This window comes from Orcinus orca, chromosome 1 (assembly GCF_937001465.1).
Source record: "Orcinus orca chromosome 1, mOrcOrc1.1, whole genome shotgun sequence".
Classification (NCBI taxonomy): Eukaryota; Metazoa; Chordata; class Mammalia; order Artiodactyla; family Delphinidae; genus Orcinus; species Orcinus orca.
In genome coordinates, this window is record NC_064559.1 from 131,955,821 (window position 1) to 131,978,290 (window position 22,470).

The following is a 22,470-nucleotide window of genomic DNA, read 5'->3' on the forward strand; positions in this document are numbered from 1 at the left end:
AATACCATAGCGTTTACTTTATTTAGATTTAATACTTGTGTTCCTGTTTTTGTTGTATAAAATCTCATTATGCAGGGAAAAGGTAAGGCTTAGGGTGTAACCTAGGTACAGACCTCTGGTGTGACCATCACACCATGAAAGAGCTAAGGGTTAGAGGGGTGGGATAGGGAGGGTGGGAGGGAGATGCAAGAGGGAGGAGATATGGGGTATATGTATATGTATAGCTGATTCGGTTTGTTATAAAGCAGAAACTAACACACCATTGTAAAGCACTTATACTCCAATAAAGATGTTTAAAAAAAAAAAAGAGCTAAGGGAGGTCAAGGGAAATAAAACCCAGGAATGACAGTGCAAATCTTGCTCACTGTCAACTTTTTGGCTCTCCTCCTGAGAACCAGTGGAAGGGATAAAGGCACACTCCACGGAGAAGCCTGAGTAATCTTTTTAAAAGAGCTAAATCTCATCATGTTAACACTCTTAAAACCATTCAATTATTTTCCATTATTTTAAAGGTAAAGATCAAAACTCTTAGGATGAACTACAGGGTCTTACGTGATTTATCTATCTTCAGCGGCAACCACCCCTCCAGCAATGCTCCCATCTCCAGCCACTTACCTTTCAGCTCTTCCCAGTACCCTGTTTCCTCTCTCTCTCTCTGCTTCTGTACTGGGCTCTTCTCTCTTCTTCTTCCATCCCACACTCAGGTGTCAACCTAAAGTCATTTCCTCAAGGAGGCCTCCACTAGATTAGGTCTTCCTGTTACACTCATTACACTCTCATTACAACTTAATTACATAGCACTTATTACTAAATTGTACTTATATAGCCGGGGTTATATTTCATGTCTTATTTTCCCCGCTAGGCAGTAAGCACCATGAGTGCAAGGTATCAAAAGCCTCTAAAGTGTATTATCATTCAGTATATTATCCTTTGATCCTGCTGGGTTTTAAGAACTGTGACAAAATCACATTTGAATTAAGGGTGGGGATGGGTGGGGAAAGGAAGTGTGACAAAACCAGATTTGAGTTTTTGAAAAACTTAAAATGGTTGCGAAATTGAAAAGATATGGAGAATGGATTTATTTGGGAGTAGACTCCCCAGGATTTGGTGTTAGATGGGATGTAAAGATGACTTGGGGTTTCTGGATTGAAGAAGGCACCATTTACGGGGAAGGGGATTGTAGGAGGGGAAAGCAAGTTTGATGGAGTGGGGAGAGCATTAGTTCAGTTTTTTTGGGGGGGGGCAGTTTATTTTTCCTTCTGTTCTGTTCTTAGTGGAATTTCTATCATTTAGCAGATTTACTTTCAAGAGTTCTCCTTAACTTTATCTTCCCATTCATTCTACTGATTTTTATTAATTTTATTTTTTTAATACAGCAGGTTCTTATTAGTTATCTATTTTATACAAATTAGTGTCAATCCCAATCTCCCAATTCATCACACACCCCCACCCCCCGCTTTCCCCCCTTGGTGTCCATATGTTTGTTCTCTACGTCTGTGTCTCTATTTCTGCCTGGCAAACTGGTTCATCTGTACCATTTTTCTAGATTCCACATATATCTATGATATTTGTTTTTCTCTTTCTGACTTACTTCATTCTCTTTGACAGTCTCTAGATCCATCCATGTCTCTACAAATGACCCACTTTCGTTCCTTTTTGTGGCTGAGTAATATTCCATTGTATAATGTACCACATCTTCTTTATCCATTCGTCTGTCGATGGGCATTTAGGTTGCTTCCATTACTGGGCTATTGTAAATAGTGCTGCAATGAACATTGGGGTACATGTGTCTTTTTGAATTATGGTTTTCTCTGGGTATATGCCCAGTAGTGGGATTGCTGGGTCATATGGTAATTCTATTTTTAGTTTTTTAAGGAACCTCCATACTGTTCTCCATAGTGGCTGTATCAATTTACATTCCCACCAACAGTGCAAGAGGGTTCCCTTTTCTCCACACCCTCTCGAGCATTTATTGTTTGTAGGTTTTCTGTTGATGCCCATTCTAACCAGTGTGAGGTGATACCTCATTGTAGTTTCAGTTTGCGTTTCCCTAATAATTAGTGATGTTGAGCAGCTTTTCATTTGCCTCTTAGCCATCTGTATGTCTTCTTTGGAGAAATGTCTTTTAAGGTCTTGTGTCCATTTTTTTGATTGGGCTGTTTGTTTTTTTAATATTGAGCTGCAGGAGCTGTTTATATATTTTGGAGACTAATCCTTTGTCTGCTGATTTGTTTCCAAATATTTTCTCCCATTCTGAGGGTTGTCTTTTCGTCTTGTTTATAGTTTCCTTTGCTGTGCAAAAGCTTTTAAGTTTCATTAGGTCCTGTTTGTTTATTTTTGTTTTTATTTCCATTACTCTAGGAGGTGGGTCAAAAAAGATCTTGCTGTGATTTATGTCAAAGAGTGTTCTTCCTATGTTTCCTCTAAGAGTTTTATAGTGGCCCATCTTACATTTAGGTCTTTAATCCATTTTGAGTTTATTTTTGTGTATGGTGTTTAGGAGTGTTCTAATTTCATTCTTTTACATATAGTTGTCCAGTTTTCCCAGCACCACTTATTGAAGAGACTGTCTTTTCTCCATTGTATATCCTTGCCTCCTTTGTCATAGATTAGTTGACCATAGGTGCATGGGTTTATCTCTGGGCTTTCTATCCTGTTCCATTGATCTATATTTCTGCATATAAAAATATGCAGGTCTTTCTGTAAGAGACCATATTGTCTTTTCTTTTTTGCTCATCACAGAGTTTATTATTAATCCATGGTGGTTTCAGTTTGCCCATTCCATACTATATTATTTCTTAATCCAATGGTTCATCTGATTTGCATATACTGTCTTCAGTTTTGTTCCTTCAAGGCTTGTTTTTTTTTACGTCTTTATTGGAGTATTAATTGCTTTACAATGGTGTGCTAGTTTCTGCCCTACAACAAAATGAATCAGCTATACACACACATACATCCCCATATCTCCTCCCTCCCACGTCTCCCTCCCACCCTCCCCATCCCACCCCTCTAGGTGGTCACAAAGTACCGAGCCATATTGTCTTGATTACTGTAGCTTTGTAGTATAGTCTGAAGTCAGGGAGTCTGATTCCTCCAGCTTTGTTTTTTTCCCTCAAGATTGCTTTGGCTATTTGGGGTCTTTTCTGTCTCCATACAAATTTTAAGATTTTTTTTGTTCTAGTTCTGTAAAAAATGCCATTGGTAATTTGATAGGGATTGCATCGAATCTGTAGATTGCTTTGGGTAGTATAGTCATTTTCATAATATTGATTCTTCCAATCCAAGAACATGGTATATCTCTCCATCTGTTTGTGTCATCTTTGATTTCTTTCATCAGTGTTTTATAGTTTTCTAAGTACAGCTCTTTTACCTCCTTAGGTAGCTTTATTCCTAGGTATTTTATTCTTTTTTTTCCAATGGTGAATGGGATTGTTTCCTTAATTTCTCCTTCTGATCTTTCAGTTTTGAACATGATGAATTCAGGGTGCCTGTAAGATATCTGGGTAGAGATTTTGAATAGGGAGTTTATTATAGAGTTCAAAATACAATCTAGGCTGAAGTTGGGAGAGGAATGCAAGAAGGAGGTTAGGAGGGTGAAAAAGGTTTAAAATAATTATAGAGAACAGGAGAAAAAGCTGACTGGGGACAGGTGTTAGTAAGACATATCTGAGACAGTTGAGACCCAGAAATTGGTGACTGTTCATGGAGAAGTAAGATAGTTGCTTTTATCCAACACTGAGATTTGCTAGGGATGTGTGGCACAGACATGTAGAGAAAAGTAGCTTCTAAAATATTGAAAAGAAAGTGGCTGAAGACCAGGATAGTAAAACTAGGATATCACAGGACTATTCTAAGACAAATGTAAATAGTTGTAATTACATTTTTTAAGAAAAGCAACAAATGTAGTTCCATGAGGTATGCATTTTAGTTTAAATCCAGATATCACATGAACATAGCTAAAAGACATTTTAAAGTTTCCATCCTTCATTCTAGCATCAGATTCAACAAGAGGAAGCCTAGCTCTCTGGTCTTCCATGGATTCACAAGTATCCCCAGAACTCAGAGTTAAAAGAATTTAAATGTACAGATGGTTTTGTATAGGAATTTGGAGGCAATAAAATACATATAGACATAGGAGTTGATTCATCACTAAAAATAAAAATATTTGTTACCTCTGTGTTGCTAAATCTAAAAGTCAGTTTTTGCTGGTTCCTTCTTCATCCTTGTTCTCAGTGTTGAAATGCTCCAATGTTCGGTCCTTGGACCTTCTCCCAATTGATACATCTGGCAGTGTATCCAGTCCCAAGGTTTATCTGCTCTTGGCTACCAAATTTACATCTTTCTAGCCTGAACGTTTTCCTGAACTCCAGACTCATACACCCAACTGCCTACTGGATACTTCCATGTGGAGAGTCTACAGAGCATCTTAAACGTGGTATATCCAAACCTGAGCTCTTGATATCCACCTTCGAACTCCTCCTCTCAGTCTTCCCCATCTCAGTAAATGACAACTGCAATCTTACAGTTACTCAGGCCAAAAATTTCAGTCATTCTCTCTCTCACCTCTGACAGCTAGTGAAGTCCAAAAAGAGTTGATTCATCAACAAATCTTTATGGTTACATTTTCAAAACCTATCCAGAATCCAAACTATTCTGAGTCTATATAATTTTTCATCTAGTTTATTGCAACAGACTTCTAACTAATCTCCAATGCTTCTGCTTCTCCTTTTGGCCTTCTTCAGTTTAGACTCAACACAGCCATAGAATGATGTTGGTAATCAATTCATGTCACTCCACTTCTCAAAATGTTTTAATGGCTTCCCACTTCCCTCATAGTAAAAAACAAAGTCCTTGCAATGGTCTTCAATGCTCAACATTAACTGCTCTTTATCCTCCTCCTTCCTACCCCCCCACCCCACCATTAATACTTGATCTTATTGCCTGCTACTCTCTCCCATGCTCACTCCACTGCAGCCAAACTTGGTGCTCCTAGAACACCCTACCCACACTCCTGCCTCAGAGCCTTTGCTCTAGGTGTTCCTTTTGCCTGGGAGGCCTTTTCCCCAGAGAGCTGAATGACTTACTCCCTCAAATTCTTCAGATCTTGTCAGCTTTTCAGTGATATCTTCCATAGCTAGCTTATCTAAATTAAAGCATTATATAGGTACACATACATGTATTTCTTATTTCCATCCTGCTTTACTTTTCTCCTTAATTCTAGTCACTAACATACTATATATTTGTACTTATTTATCTTATCTATTGTCTCCTTACCCTATTAGATTGTAAACACCATAAGGACAAGGAGTTTTATCAGTTTTGTTCATGATGTGTCCCAAGTACCTAAAACTACCTGGCATATAGCAGACCCTTAATAATTATTTGATAATTGAATTAGTTAATACATGTTTGGATTGTTCTTCTCTATCACAGAAAGAAGATATGTACCTATGACCATATAACAGGAAAAAAGACAGTTAAAATAAAGAACTAGGATAACCTGTGTTTATATATACATCATCATAGGTAAGTTTACCTGGGTTGACCTACTTAGTGAGTCATATATTAAGAATAAGTAAATTTGGGGGATGCAAAATGCTAAGAAGAATTACAAATATGATTTTGAGAGAAGACAGAAGAATAATACTTGTGATGCGTAGGTTCCTCCATAAATGTTTGAAGAAACAGAGCCAATTAGTTGACAAAGCATGAAAAAAAGGTTTTGAGTCAAATAGCACATATACTAACTTCAAGGGGAGACATGACTTGTAATCCTAGTCTTGCTTTCTGCCTATTCAATTTCATGGTTTAAAATTTTGACTTCTTACTTGCCTTAGACATTAATATTTTTATTAGCAGCTTTTCAGCTCTTATATATCCATTCATTTTTTAAAAAGTGAAATTAAACCAGTTTTTAAATTATTTTGACAATAAAATGTATAACATTTACCAATAGATATAAGCTTACAATTTTCTCTAACAAATTTATTTATTTTGGAAATAGTATTAAATACAATTAAATAATGCTCCTCAGGTAGTGCTTAAAGTATAGAAGTTTCACATTTGAATGCGAATTAACATGTATAGTAAATAATTATTTTAATATATTCATTTCAAATAAGTAAAGATTATACATAAATAATTTTGGGAGGCTGGGCAGTAGACAGGGGCTCCATCTGTGAAAAGAGAAGCCAAAAATTTTGTATAGTACTACCACAAAACTTAAGAATTTAGTTAATCAGCCTAAGAAAATTTATTTGTAAAATTGTTCCCCATTAATCCTGTATATCAAGATTTTGTAAATAGCACAATAACACTGGAAAACACTAAAAGAAAGTTAATTGCATATAGAATGGTAAAACTATATGACACAGAGAATTTCTATCCGCAATAAAAAATATAAATCATGTACAGTAGAAAGTTACAGAAAATGTCTCTGTGAAACCACTATAACCTAATCTGGATGTCCTCAGAAATTCCTAGCCCTCTTGAGTCAACTGGATTTCTGTTGTTTGGGCTTGACTGCATTTTCAGTCACCTCCTGAGAAAAGGAACTGAAGAGAGGTATTGGTGAGCCCCACCCTCTAAAATAAAAATAGAGGATCAGAACTACCATATGACCCAGCAATCCCACTACTGGGCATATACCCTGAGAAAACCATAATTCAAAAAGAGTCATGTACCACAATGTTCACTGCAGCTCTATTTACAATAGCCAGGAGATGGAAGCAACCTAAGTGTCCATCATCGGATGAATGGATAAAGAAGATGTGGCACATATATACAATGGAATATTACTCAGCCATAAAAAGAAATGAAATTGAGTTATTTGTAGTGAGGTGGATGGACCTAGAGACTGTCATACAGAGTGAAGTAAGTAAGAAAGAGAAAGAAAATACCGTATGCTAACACATATATATGGAATCTAAGAAAAAAAAATGTCATGAAGAACCTAGGGGTAAGATGGGAATAAAGACACAGACCTACTAGAGAATGGACTTGAGGATACGGGGAGGGGGAAGGTAAGCTGTGACAAAGTAAGAGAGTGGCATGGACATATATACACTACCAAACATAAAATAGATAGCTAGTGGGAAGCAGCCGCATAGCACAGGGAGATCAGCTCAGTGCTTTGTGACCACCTAGAGGGGTGGGATAGGGAGGGTGGGAGGGAGGGAGATGCAAGAGGGAAGATATATGGGAACATATGTATATGTATAACTGATTCACTTTGTTATAAAGCAGAAACTGATACACCATTGTGAAGCAATTATACGCCAATAAAGATGTTAAAAAAAATTTCTTCCTCACAGATAAACAGGAAAATGAGAATTCTATGTCATGCTGCAATCATTATCTGGTTTTCTGGAAAATTAAAATATCCCTTTAAATTAATAAACGGATGTTCTGAAAAAAAAAAAAAATAGAGGATCAAACCCCAGCGTGCTTCTGATTTCGATCCGAGAAGAGAATCAGAATCCAGCAATCCTTCACCTCCACTGGGATCAGTAATCCATTAACCCTATCACATTTTCACTATCCCTTACCTACGTCCTCTCTTCCCTTATTATCCAACTTTAATGCTGTGGTCAATCATTCTTGTGATCACCCTCAGCTCCTCTGTCTCCTCTTGCTTCCTCCTCATTTCATGCATGGCAAGGTCACAACCTTTATTAAACCCTTATTAAAACTTAAATTAAATCCTTATTAAGCTTATATCTGCCCTGTGCCTTGCAGCTCCGTTTGACTAAAGGAAAATGCACAACTGTGCGGTTAAGTATTCCTTTAAATGTATGTCCACGAACGCTAATGGCCAATTGTACTGTATTTCTTAATCCATGACTTTTCTACTCACCTTATTGGTGAGAACTTTTCTCACCATCCTATTTAAAAGAGCAACCACCATTGCCACCCCTATACTCTGTCCATTTCCCAAATTTTCTCCATAGCATATATAGCCATCTGACACATAATATAGTTGTTTGTTTGTTCAATATCTATCTCTTCCTTGAATGGAAACTCAGAGAATGGATTTTTGTCTGTTTTGCTCACTAACCTAGTAGAGTATCTGGCATATAGCAGGTGTTCAGTTAATAGTGATCTAATAATGAACAAATGATTTGTTCCTAAAGACCTCCTCTTTTTTATTATTAAAGTATAGTTGATTTGCAATATTATATTAGTTTCAGGTATACAACACAGTAATTCAATATTTTTTATAGATCATACTACATTTAAAGTTATTATGAAATTTTGCCTATATTCCCTGTGCTGTACAATACATCCTTGTGTCTTATTTTATACATAGTAGTTTGTAACTTTTAATCCCCTATCTTGCCCCTCCCCCCACCTTTCTCCCCACTGGTAACCACTCATTTGTTCTCTATATCTGTGTTTCTGTTTTGTTATATTCATTTGTTTGTTTTGTTTTTTCAGTTCCACTTATAAGTGTTTGTCTTTCTCTGTCTGACCTATTTCACTTACCATAATATCCTCCAGGTCCATCCATGTTGTTGAAAATAGCAAAATTTCATTCTTTTTTATGGCTGAGTAGTATTCCATTGTGTTTATACACCACATCTTCTTTATCCATTCATCTGTTTATGGACACTTAAGTTGCTTCCATATCGTGGCTATTGCAAATAATGCTTCTATGAATATTGGGGTGCATTTATCTTTTTGAATTAGTGTTTTCAATTTCTTTGTATGTATACCTGGGAGTAGAATTGCTAGATCGTATGGTAATTCTATTTTTAATTTTTTGAGAGGCCTCCATACTGTTCTTCATAGTGGCTGCACCAATTTACATTTCCACCAACGGTATACTAGGGTTCCCTTTTCTCTACATCCTCACCAACATGTGTTACTTGTGGTCTTTTTGATGATAGGCATTCTGACAGATGTGAGATTTGTGGTTTTGATTTGCATTTCCCTGATGATTAATGACGTTGAGCATCTTTCCATGTACCTGTTTACCATCTGTATGCCTTCTTTGGAAAAATGTCTTTTCAGGTAAAGATCCACTCTTCACCAAAGGTGAGAATGTAGGGGACAAAAGAGGTAAAGGGAACAGAGCAATCCTCTTGCCAAAGTGAAAAGTAGGAGACAGTGCCCTTAACTGGCCTGAGAAGAGGCCTGAAGTTCCCTGACGAGGCTCTATATTGACTGCAGAAGAGATATTCTTGTACTGAAGAGTGGATTAGGGAGCTCCTATATATTTTCTGGGATTGCCCAGCAATTTAAACGGGCAACTAGCTTTCAAATATTGTTGAAATTGTATAAACCCTATGTATCTAAACTTCTAATAATTGGCTGAAAATTGGCAAATATATTCTCTATTGCATGGAAAAATCAAACAAACCAAAGGAAAAATTTACACATGGAGCAATGACCTTGTCTTTTGGCTGCCTTTGACAGTCATGATCCATGTAATGGAAAAGAAGGAGATTCCTTCAGTAATCCAATGAGTCCTTCCAATACCTGAATTCTTTGATCAGAACTAAAATAGTGGTTCATAAGGGGGAAAAATCTCCCCTGACCAAATCAGAAAAAGAGCCATGATAGCAAAATTAGTTACAGTGTTTAAAAAAAATTCAAAGGAAAGCAAACCAATTTGTCAAAATTCTTTTATTGCTTATTCATTTGTTTCTTAGGAGGCTTTGTGTTGTTAATTTTAGTGAATTCTGACCCCTTGTTTAGGCTTAACAAATTCTAAGGATGCATTTCTATTGGAGAATTGTACATTGTAACTTGGCCATTTCTTAAATTGTTGTTGACACATAGGTAAAACTTATAATGTACATGAAGGCTCCTAAGAAACAAATAAGCAATAGGGGAATTTTATTTTGACAAGCTGGAACACAGATCATGAAAGGGGAAGAAATTCTTATTCATTTTGCTTTGTTTTCCTTTGAATTTGTTTTACTGTACTTTTGAGGGATGATTATTAACACATAGGTAAATTTTAAAATGTTACTAGTGGTGAAAAGATTTTTGACCATATTTAACATGATAAAATTTCTTGACTAAAAAAATTTTTGTATAGCTAGAACCTCAAACACATAACTTCTATGTATTTATTTACCTAGAAAGGCTGAGATTTGCAAATAAGTCAGAATCAATAATGCTTATGTTTCTTGGTCGTAAGTGTCACCAGAAAATGATGCAATTCAAATTAAAAGTGATGAGATAATGTGTTATAACATCTCTTAGGTTTATAAACAAATTGTCTCTCAAAAGCACAGTAAGGTAATGTAATATTCAGAGATACAATTACCAATGCTACTAATCTGGAAAACATGTGCCTTTCCATTTATTTTACTTAATGCTGTTGCTGTCTCTTTTATAAAAGTAAGTCTTCAATACAATTGTTGAAGAATGAATAATTTGGGGGTTTTTTTCCACCATAATTTATTTAACGAATACTTGAGTATAGAATCTAATTGGTATACCTACCTTTTTATGCTTTTGGATTGCATTCGAGTAACTTAGTAAGGTCAATTTCAAAAAACATCTTAGAATTCCAGATGGGAGGTTTCAATTTTTAGAGCTTTGGGTCATGTCCCTGGGTTGTGCCCCTGCCAAAGTGTCTGTCCTGGGAATGTTGGAAACCTCTAACCAGGACCTGCAGGGCACTCTGCACAAAATAATGAGGTCACTAGCATGAAGGGCTCTGGGCTCTGAAGCAGTTGGAACAGGGTTCTATAACCTTTCCCAATATTAGATCCCTTCCAGGCTAAGGGTCAGGGAAAGGGAAATCGGAAATGAGATTGCCCTGCTGGGTGGATGGAAAGACAAGGGCAAGGGACCATAAGTTATGAGAGGAAAGAACTGTTCAAGAAGATTGAGGGGGGAATTCCCTGGCAGTCCAGTGGTTAGAACTCCACCAAAAAAAAAAAAAAAGCTTGAGGGAGTGGGGAAAGGAGAGGGATGTGAACAGAGGAAGAAAGCTCCCTTTGAGGTCCTGGCGGTCATGCAGTTCTAAGTGAGGACCAGTCCAACTGAAACAGCTAGCAGGACCCTGTGGGGCCTTCCTGGGGACAACCTCCCCACCTACCCACTGTGTCCCCTCCCTCTTGTTTGTAGAAAAGCTTTAGCCTCCTAGACCTACCCTGATTTTTTTTTTTTCGGTACGCGGGCCTCTCACTGCTGTGGCCTCTCCCGTTGCGGAGCACAGGCTCTGGACGCGCAGGTTCAGCGGCCATGGCTCACGGGCCCAGCCGCTCCGCAGCATGTGGGATCCTCCCGGACCGGGGCACGAACCCGCGTCCCCTGCATCGGCAGGCGGACCCTCAACCACTGCGCCACCAGGGAAGCCCCCTACCCTGATTTCTAAAGAACAAATTTAATCAGAGAAGTGAGCAAATGCAGAAACAAAGGAAAATAGTCAAACAAGACAAAATAATAATAGTTTAGCCATAAAACAAGGTCAAGGACCTTTATTTCCTCCTCAAGGGCTGTAAACAATATCCTGAACAATATCCTTGAATTGTTTTGGAGATGCTAAAACCCCTACTAGGTGGAAAAAGTTAACTGCTTGCTGACCACCAGCGAGTAGACCGCAGACCAGGTGGAATCAGAAAGTTGATGATTGAGATTCCGGAAACATCACTGTGTTACCTCACCATCAACCAATCAGAGAATTGTGCACAAGCTGATCACACACCCTGTGACCCTCTACCTCACACTGTCTTTAGAAATCCTTCCCTGAAACCTATCGGGGAGTTTGGGTCTTTTGAACAGTAGCTGCTCATTCTCCATGCTTGGTCCCATGTGGGGTGCCTTGCAGTAAGTGCTATACTTTCCTTCACCACAACCCAGTGTCAGTAGATTGGCTTTGCTGTGCATTGGGCAAGCCAAGTTTGGTTCAGTAACACAACGGGGGTAGATAAAAAGCAGTGGAAATAAAAGTCTGTTTTTAGGGAATTCAGAAACTGGGACGCAAGAGTCTCCTGTAGAAGGGCCATCTCTGCTGCTCTCCTTCTGGCCATATTCATTCATTTCCTTCCATCCATGTCTTCTGTCTCTAGTTTCTTCCTCCAGTTCACTAAGTAGACAAAACTCCTTAAATAAAGTAGCCGGTGGTATGAAATCCAGGTTTTTCACTAATGCTGGTTTTAATTTATCATGAAGTCTATGTTGAAATGCTGCAAATCTGGATTAAATTATGGGAAGCATTTCACCATTGACTTGAAATGCGTCACAGACAAAGCATTAAATTACAGGGAATCACATGGTCATAAAATTATTCCACGTTTCTCTTTCAGTCATTCTGATTATACCTCCAGGAGAATACCTCCGTTTGTTGAAAGCTGTTTGTCTTGGACACAAGGCTCAGGCAACAGCATTTAAGGAGTACTGTTGGGGGATTCTGGTGTAGAGGTCTATAGACTGCACTTTGGAAAACCCTGGCCTAGACAAATACAATATTGTTTTGCATGATCAAATACCCCATTAGTAAAAATAAGTTTAGCAAAACCCACAATATTTAATGTAATGAGTGATATAGTGAAAGCAATGTAGCATTTACACATATTTGCTAGTTAAAAATTTTTTTTTGGTTAATGCTTTGTGATAAAGATCTAGTTCAGTCAGCTTTGGTATTTAGTTTTAATGACAGCCCTAGCTGATAAAGCTATCTCACCAAGATACAAAGAGTCAAATGGAAATACACAGTTGTCTGTACTTACTGAATCTTGATACTCATTCTTCAGTTCAGTTCACCAATTTTTCAGGTTTTGTTAAAATCTGGCTAGTAAATTTCTTTCTTTTTTGGTGTCAATCAATATTTTTGTGAACTGGGAGATTGTGCTTTTTTTTTTTTTTTGCAGTACGCGGGCCTCTCACTGTTGTGGCCTCTCCCGTTGCGGAGCACAGGCTCTGGACGTGCAGGCTCAGCGGCCATGGCTCACGGGCCCAGCCGCTCTGCGGCATGTGGGATCATCCCAGACCCGGGCACGAACCCATGTCCCCTGCATCGGCAGGCGGACTCTCAACCACTGCGCCACCAGGGAAGCCCCATTTTTAATATTTTTAACAAATAGGTTGTAATATTTTTAACAAAACCCATTGAAATTTCTAAACAAATGATAAATTATGTCTCCAAGTCTTTTTACCATGCAGGTGAGCTTTAGATAGTTACATTGTTTTGGGGGAAAAAATTACCAAACAACGGAAATAATTTCACACATCAATTTTCAAATGTTCTTTCAATAACATGAGTTTCTTTTAAAAAGCAGATGTTTTCTTATTCATTGGATAACTGCTTGTAATATCTAATTAGACTGACACACTCTTTTGCCTGCCTGATGGAAAGCTCATAATATGTCAGTTTTGTCATTTTCTTATTAGCTTCTGTTTGCATTATTATTATTTTCAATATGTGTCTACTTTGCAGGAAACTTTAAAGTCACACTAGATAATATACTGTGTGGGTTTCCTGACACAAACAGTCCTCCAATTTTCCAACACCAACTGGGTTTCCAATAATTTAATTCAATTCTGACACTAAGTGTCTGGAGTTAGCACAGACCCTACAGGTTAAGGGCTCTGTCCCACAAGACTGCCTCTATATCAGATGCCATCCACAAATAGGGTACCAAAGCTACCCACAGTTCTGCCCAGCCAACTACAAATTTGGGGGTTCCCATGACCCCCTCCTCAGATTTGTAATTCACTAGAACTACTCACAGAAATCAGAAAAACACTTAAGTTTAAAGGTTTATTATAAAGGATACAACTCAGGATCAGTCAAAAGGAAGAGATGCATAGGGTGAGATATGGGGACTTGTGGTATTGCAGGGGGTGCGCAAAGATTTCATGCCCTCTCCCAGTGACCATGCTCCCAGCACCTTTTGACTAACGGGGAAGCTCTCTGTATCTCCTTGTGTAAGAGTCTTTAAGGAATACAATCTTTAGTCCTTCTTCCCGTCCTTGGAGGTCAGGGATGGGGTGAAAGTTCCAACCCTCTCATCAAGTGTTTGGTCTTTCCAGTGACCAGCTCCTAGCGATCTAAGGGGCCTCACCCTGAGCCACCTTATTAGCATAAACTCAGGTGTGGTCCCAGGGGCCTCTTGTGAATAACAAAAGGCACTTCTGTCACTGAAGAAATTCCAAGGATTTTAGGTGCTCTGTGTTAAGAATGGGAGAAAAAGACCAAATATATATATTATTATATATATAATATATATATAGTAATATATATTATATAATATATATATTATATATATTATATATATATACTATATAAATATGTATATTGTACCACGTAATACTCTATATGACTCTTAACCAGGCCCACGTAAATTGCAACTGTGATGTACTTAAAGTGAACAATTGGGTAAGGGTACCACTGTTAGCTCCCACTTATGCCCAGGATACCTCAGTGCACCAGTTAGGGTTTCTAATTGTAAAGAACAGAATCCACCCTAGCTAATAAATAGGAAGAGCGTTTATTAAACGACGGAGCTCAGAAAAACATTGCTTATGTTTACCAGTTTATTCTAAAGGATACAACCCAGGTACAGCCAAATGAAGAGGTGCATAGGGCAAAGTGTGGTGGTGGGGAGCACACCACCCTCCCAGCATATCAACGTGTTCACCAACCTAGAAGCTCCCTAATCCCATCATTTAGGGGCTTTTAACTAGGTTTCATTTCACAGGCATAACTGATTAAATAACTGGCCATCGATGATTGAACTCAAACTCCAGGTCCCTCTCACCTTCCCAGGAGTCAGGGAAGTAGGGCTGAAATTTCTAACCCTCTTGCCACCTGGTTGGTTTTTCTGTCGATCAGCACCCCATCTTGGAGCTGTCTAGGGGCACCCACCCGAAATATTTCATTATCATACAAAAGACACTCTTATCAATCCAGAGATTCCAAGGGTGTTAGGACCTCTGTGCCAGGAACTGGAACAAAGACCAAGTATTTAATTTTTATTGTACCATAATTTCATTTAAAAAATACAAAATTTGTCATGGTTTTGTGAATGAAAGGTCCTCCTCCTCTAAATTTTATCTGTCTTGTTGGGTGTGAAAGTTAACAAGTGGCTATGTAACATGAAACTGCAGCTGTAGTGATTTGTCTGCCTTTCACTGATTCAGAAATTTTTGTCCAAGCAAAGTTCATTTTAAAAGCAGAATCATATATATATACATATATACATATATATGTATATATATGTATATATATATATGTATAACTGAATGACTTTGCTGTATATCTGAAACTAACACAACATTGTAAATCAACTATACTTCAATTTAAAAAAAAAAAAGGAAAAGAAAAAAACAAAAGCAGAATGAGTGTTTTATATGAACCATAATCAAAAGAAGTGCTTTAATTTTAACTGATTTACCATGATTGGTACTTGGCTAGCAAATGTCCATAACATAACAATTTTCTTAAAGTGGAGAAGGATATAAAACACTATCTCAGGAATAAAAGACTAAGCGATAGTACTTTCTAAGAAGGCAGACCTTATAAAAGCCATTGTCAGTAGGTTAAAACACTCCTCTGAAAGAGTAAATTTAAGTTGTGAGTCCATAAATAAAGGTGATGTTTTCTTCTTGTCTGGTTGATCTTTAAGGATATTTATGTGACATTTATTTGACAAAACGAAATGTTTTATATAGCAAGCTAGGAATGGTAATTTCAAAGTAAATTGGGAATTTTTCAGGCTTGTGCAGTTGTTACTTTTTTTAAGATAGTTATTTTTAAGAGATATTGCATTAGTTTGTTAGGGCTGCTATAGCAAAGTACCACAATCTGGGTAACTTAAAAGAACAGAAATGTGTTCTCTCAGTTCTAGAGGATTGAAGTCTGAGATCAAGGTGTCCACAGGGATGTACTCCAGGGGAGAAACTGCCCTATGCTCTTCTTTCAGCTTCTAGTGTTTCCGGCAATCTTTGGCATTCCTTGTCTTATGGACATTCCATGTTACATCTTAATTATGTCTACGAAGACCCTGTTCCCAAATAAAGTCACATTTGCAGATATGGGGGGTTGTGTGTGCTTAAGACTTACACATATCTTTTTGGGAGATGCAATTCAATCCACGATTTAGGGTCCCTGGCTGTTCTGGAAATTAAAATAACAAAGGATAATGGGAGAAAATCACACAAATTTTACCGAATTTTTACATGTACATGGGAGCCTTCACATGAGAGTGAAAACCCAAGGAAGTGACCAAAGCAGGAAGCTTTTGTACCTTTAGACAAAGAAACCAGAAATTTGTGTAGAATTGACAAGACAAAGGGGTTTGAGCTAGGGGTACTAAGTGGTGAAGAAGTAACTAGGAGGACAGGGGTTAATTTAATGAGAGGTTTATATAGATTTCTTGGCCCCAAATTCCCTGATTCTGGTGATGAGAATTTCTCCCTTCCTCCTGGTAGAGGGAGGGTACATTTCACTTGGGAGTTTTAAGACGTGTTTCAGGGAAGAAGGGCAAGAGGGTGAAGTTAGCATGACTTTCCTCTTTCTTCTGCCTTTTTCTCAAACTTCTTCAGCTTAAGATCTTCAATGTGCCAAGGTGCCATATTTTGTGGTAGCATGTCCTGGACCCCATCAAGATAACAATGTCCTCACCATCACTTCCACTGTAGGGCATAGTCAGTGAAATATGCTAAAAGAAAGAAATTAGAGGCATAGGACTGGGAAGGAGGAAATAAATCTGTCATTATTAATAATAGATTTTAGCAAGGTGGCTGAATACAAGATTCTATACAACAGTAATAAGCAACTAGAAAATGTTTTTGAAAGAAGACATTGTTTTCAATAGTGTCAGAGAATATTAAATACTTAGGGAAGACATATAGGACTTCTAAAGGGAAAATTATAAAACTTTACTAAGAGACATTAAGGAAGGAAAATTCAAATAAGTGTAGAGATAAAACATGCCCACAGAAAGGAAGAAGGATCAGTATAGTAATGGTGTCGTTTTTTCCCAAATTGCTCTGAAGTTTCAATGCAATTCCAATCAACATCTCAAAAACTTTTTTATGGAACTTAATAAGAAGGTTTTAAAGTATATTAGTAAATAGATAGAACTGAGGAAAAATGGTTGTCCATTTGGAAAAAGATGAAATTGGATCTCTAATTTGCACCAACTCTAGGGACTTCCCTGGCAGTCCAGTGGTTAAGACTCTGAGCTTCCAATGCAGAGGGCACGGGTTCAATCCTTGGTTGGGGAACTAAAATCCCACGTCATGCAGTGTGGCAAAAAAAAAAAAATCAACTCTAGATGGATTAAGAAGTTAAATCTCAAAAACAATACTTCAAAACTTTAATAGAAAATATAGGTCATCTGAGGGAAAAATGTCTTAAGACATAAAAACCACTATCTATAAAAAGAGAATGTAGATAAATTAGACTATATTAAAGACTATATTAGACTATATTAAACCATGGTCCCATGGTTCCATAAGGCTCCATCCCAATTTGGTTAGTAATTTTAGGAATCCCATAGGCTCACTGTCATTTTCCTGATGGTGATGTGCAAAAACAATGGACAGGGGCCTCTGTTCTAGGTCCAGCTTCACTAACCAGTGGGACCTTAATTGATCTGATTTTCCTCTTATAAAACAAGAGCACTGGATTCAATCATCTCCAAATTTCCTTCTAGTTCTTTTCTTTTCTTCTTTTTTTAACTGACATGAAACATTATATTAGTTTCGGCTGTACGACATAATGATTCAATGTTTGTAAATATTGCAAAACGTTCACCCCAAGATGTCTAGTTAACATCCGTCAATATACATAGTTACAAAAATGTTTTTCTTATGATGAGTTCTTTTCAGACCTAAAATTCTGAGTCAGCAATCCCAGGCATAACCTCTTGACTTTCTTGGGTGTTGTCCTAGAGCCAGGCCACAGCTCCTGGAACCTGCCCCTGCCCTGTTTCCCCTGCCTCAGTTCCTGCTTGACGTGTGTCCCTCTGCAGCTCATACATGAGCACAGCCTCTTCTCCCAAATGCTATGGGCTTGGCTCCAGCTCTCCTGCACTTATATGTTGCCTTGTGTTACCTTTTTATGTGCATGCATTTTTATCTCCTCAGGTGTATCTTAAGTGCTTTTAAGGTTAGAGCCCTGACTTGTAACCCAAACCGACCTTTCCAGATCACCTGCCTATAGTGGACATTCAGTAAATGTTTCTTCATTGAAGAGTGTCTTGAGAATTTATGTACCATTGTTATGAAAGCTTTTTTTCTTTTTTTTTTTTTGAGACTAGCTAGTAAAAATAGCATAGCTCTGGCTTGCCTGAGTTAACTTGTTTCAGTGTAAAGATACTATGCTTTCTTCCTCTATAACCCTCCTTGTGAGTTCCCCTAAAAGAACTGTCTTTATAAACGTTTTGAAAAATTTATGTTCTTATGGGAAACATTTCTCCCCAGGCATTCCATTAAACTTGTCTGTCAGGTTATTTGGTATTTTATGTTGTTTTGTCAGAGAGTTACTCAGAATTATTAGGTCGTTCCACTACTTAAAACCCTCCAGTGGGCTTCCCTGGTGGCGCAGTGGTTGAGAGTCCGCCTGCCGATGCAGGGGACACGGGTTCGTGTCCCGGTCCGGGAAGATCCCACATGCCGCGGAGCAGCTGGGCCCGTGAGCCATGGCCGCTGAGCCTGCACTCCGCAACGGGAGAGGCCACAACAGTAAGAGGCCCGCGTACCGCAAAAAAAAAACCAAGAAACCCTCCAGTGCCTTCCCGTCTCACTCAGAGTTCCCAATGCCAAATGTGAATTCCTGACCATGGCCTATACGGAGCTGGCATCCTTACCACCTCTCTGATCCTGATACCTACCGCCTCCTTACTCTCTGCTCCGCGGGCCTCCTTGCTGTTCTTCAATGACATCAAACATATTCCACCTCCAGGGTTTTGTACTTCCTGTCCTCTTGGCCTGAAATACTTTTGACCCCCAAATATCAGTATGCTTTGCCTCTTCACTTCCTTCAGGATTTTCTTTATTGAGTGGCCTTCCCTGATAACCCTACCTGAAGTGGAACACACATCGCCCTTCTGTTCACTCTCAAGTCCCTCGACTCTGTTTTGTTTCTCTTCATGGAACTCATCATCAACTAACATATTTCATATTCATCTACTAATTTTCTCCCCCACCACAACCGTAAGCTCCACTGAAAGCAGGAAATTTGCTTGTTTCTCTGCTGTAACTCTGGCACAAAGTAGCACCCAATAATTACTCTCATGTTAAATGACTATGTGCTGGAAAAAAAAACAACAAAAAAACCCAGAGCTGACTTGAAAAAATGTGGTGTTAGATCACAAATTTTAGTTCGAGTACATTACACTTATGTAATTATGTTGCTGGTGCTGTTTTTTCTGCTGGCTCTGTGATACAGCATTGATCAAGTCAGTAAAAGTTGATAAAAATTTGATAAATTGAGAAGACTGATTCAAAGTTCCTAAAAATAATAACAAGATTTGTTTCATTAATTTTCTTAATATTAGCATAGTTAAAAATGAATTCTTTGTGTGGCCACTAGGTGACAGAATATACACACATACTTTGAAAATGGAAGTTTGTCTTCGGGTTCACCTTTTGGGAGCAGTGATACTAATCCCCTCTATTTGAAGAGTACTTTATAGTAGACAAAACACTTTCACAAAAACTATCTCACGAAGCCCCTGTGAAATAGGGAAGACAGGTATTTGTTTGTTTACTTTTAATCCGTTTCCTTTATTAATTTTTTAATTATTTTTTATATTTTAATTTTTTTTTTTGCGGTATGCGGGCTTCTCACTGTTGTGGCCTCTCCCGTTGCGGAGCACAGGCTCCGGACGCGCAGGCTCAGCGGCCATGGCTTACGCGCCCAGCCGCTCCGCGGCATGTGGGATCTTCCCGGACGGGGGCACAAACCCGTGTCCCCTGCATCGGCAGGCGGACTCTCAACCACTGCGCCACCAGAGAAGCCCCGTTTCCTGTTTTTAAATAGGAAAACTGAGGCTCAGAGTTTAAGGGATTTGCCCAAGGGAGTAAAGAGCAGGGCTAGGCCTAGAACCCATATCCTGGGCCTCCTAGTCCAGGGATCTTTTCACAGTTCCACTCAAAGATGGGAAATTTGAGTCCTGGAAATTTGCTGTTGGGTCTAAACTTGTCGTGATGAAAGAGCCTGAAAATACAAATAATTTCCAGCTTTTAAAAAGTAAATGAACCATAAAAGCTTTCCAACCTTCCCCGCTCCCCCCTTTTTCTTTTTTGGCCACGCCGCACGGCTTATGGGATTTTAGTTCTCGGACCAGGGATCATATCCGGGGCTCCAGCAGTGAGAGCACTGAGTCCTAATCACTGGACCACCAGGGAATTCCCCCAACCTTCCCTTTTGACTTGGGATAGATCCTGAAATGCTTCTCTTTTTGGATCTCCCCAGACTTCAAAATACGTTTAGGGGAAAAAATAGTTTAAGTTATGAAGCTTCCACATTGTGTCAACAGACAGTCTCGGTGGGTAGCAGGGCGCCTAGGCACATGACAACATGTGCCTGATTCTTGGAAGTTTCTGCCTCCTAAATGGTTGAGTGGTTTGGGGGGTGTTTTCTGTGAAGAGCTGAGGTGTGTGATCCCCATTAGCATCAATGGGAACTGCACATGTGTTGAGCCCTGGATGGATCTGGAAGAACACTCGTGGAATAGCAAAAAAATCACCTGTACATAAAAAGTATCACTTAAATTCATTAAATATTGCTCTTAGCTTTATCATAAGCAACCTACTGGTGTATTTTTAGCACAGATTTCTATTGACAGAAATGGGATGTAACAAAGTCTCCTTTACTAATTGCACCTTGCTACAGTGCCATGTGGCATATTAGAAATAACTTAGGCTTTGAGGCTAAATTCTGGGGTGTGATTCTAGTTTAGCTACTTAGTGGTTGTGTGATCTTCAGCAAGTGATTCAGCCCCTCTAAACCTCACTCCTCCTGTGTAAAATGAGTATAATAACTGCTTCATAGAGGCAGTATGGAGATGAAATGAGATAGTAATTATGAAAAAGGTTTATAAACTAAAATCCTTGTATACAAAGTTATTGCTTTTATCAGAGAGGCAGGGAGAAAGCATGTTATTTTGTTTGTTCATTTTGTTTCATTGTTTTGGGAGTTTTTTTCTTTCCTTTTTTTTTTTTTTTAAATAAAACTGGAGGTCTTGGGCTTTGTCATTACTAGCTGTTGACCTTGGGTTACTTTATTCAAATTGCTGAGCCTCCATTTTCATGTGTGTGTGTGTGTGTAGGGGTGGATGGTGAAATAATCAGCAACTCAGTTATTGAGGACTTCCTAAGTGCCCGACACTTGTCTAAGTTCCTGACATAATAACTGACTTAATCTCTACACCTACTTCTGAAGTGGATTTGTTAAAATTGATTGATTGTTAAAATCTTGGCATATCAGAGCTAGCGGAGTCTTTAACTAGTGTGCTCTACCCTTTTGTTTTATTCATGAAGAAAATACACTCAGGAGATGAGGTAAAGTGCTGAGGTCACCTGGTTAGCTGTGAGGGCAGCTGAGACTAGAAAATAGCCAGTGGCTGGTTTCCAGGGCATTTCATTGTCTCAATTCCTGTAATGTCAATTCAAAGAAATGCAAAACGGAGAGTTACTCTTGTACCTTTTAGTATGGTTGGAGGGATGAGTAGCGATGAAATTGTGGCAGAGTGGTAAGAGAGAATAACAGAGGTGGAGGGCTTCCTGCAGGAGAAGAGATTTGAACTGGGTGTAGAAAAACAACTAGGATGTGGTAAACAAAAGGAGGGAATAGATATTGCAGGAGAAAATGGCGTAATTCAAAGAGGGGAGGAAGATAAGAATATGGAAATTGCAGGCACCAAAGCTTCCCCTTAAGGAGAAGTTGCAAATGAGGGAGGATGGGTGGTAGGTGAGGACTAGAGGCCGGGGACCTGGGATACCAGGCAAGATTTGTTCTTAATCCTATAATCAATGAGAACCGTTAGTTAAGCAATTCATTCAGGTGTTTGACAAAGGTTTATTGGACATCTACCGTGCGCTGTGTTCACTTGGGCACTGGATATATAGTGCTGAACAAAAGGGGCTCTGGCCCTACCTTCGGGGGGCGTTCAATCTAGTTTGGAGAGATGGACAATAAACTGGTAAGTCAATAAAAACTGAGAAATGCCAATGGAAGTCCTGGACAGGGTGCTGCCTTAGAGAGCAGGGGAGAATGCCTCGTTACACAGGGAAGCCAGGGGCAGCCTCTCTGAGCAAGTAAAGAGGCCCACGTGGCTAGAACACTGTTCGTTTGGGGCTGGAGGACAGCTGGGGAAGGGAGCTGGGTTGGGTAATGCGGGACTTTGTCCTAAGTGCAAAGGGAGTTCTAAGTGTGCTGGAAGTTTAGTTATAGGTTAGTGATATAGTCTGACGTAAAAACTGTAAAAGCCATTCTTGGCTGCTCTATAGGGAATGAACTATGGAGGGGGGAGGAGACCAGAGTGGAAACAGGGAGAC

General features: G+C 38.8%; 1 protein-coding gene across 1 annotated transcript in view; it reads left to right on the plus strand.

The window, feature by feature from the left end:
• LOC101289037 (ferritin heavy chain-like) overlaps window positions 1–22,470 on the plus strand; it is a 114,337-nt gene that overhangs the window by 76,248 nt on the left and 15,619 nt on the right. The gene's annotated exons all lie outside the window — the stretch shown is intronic.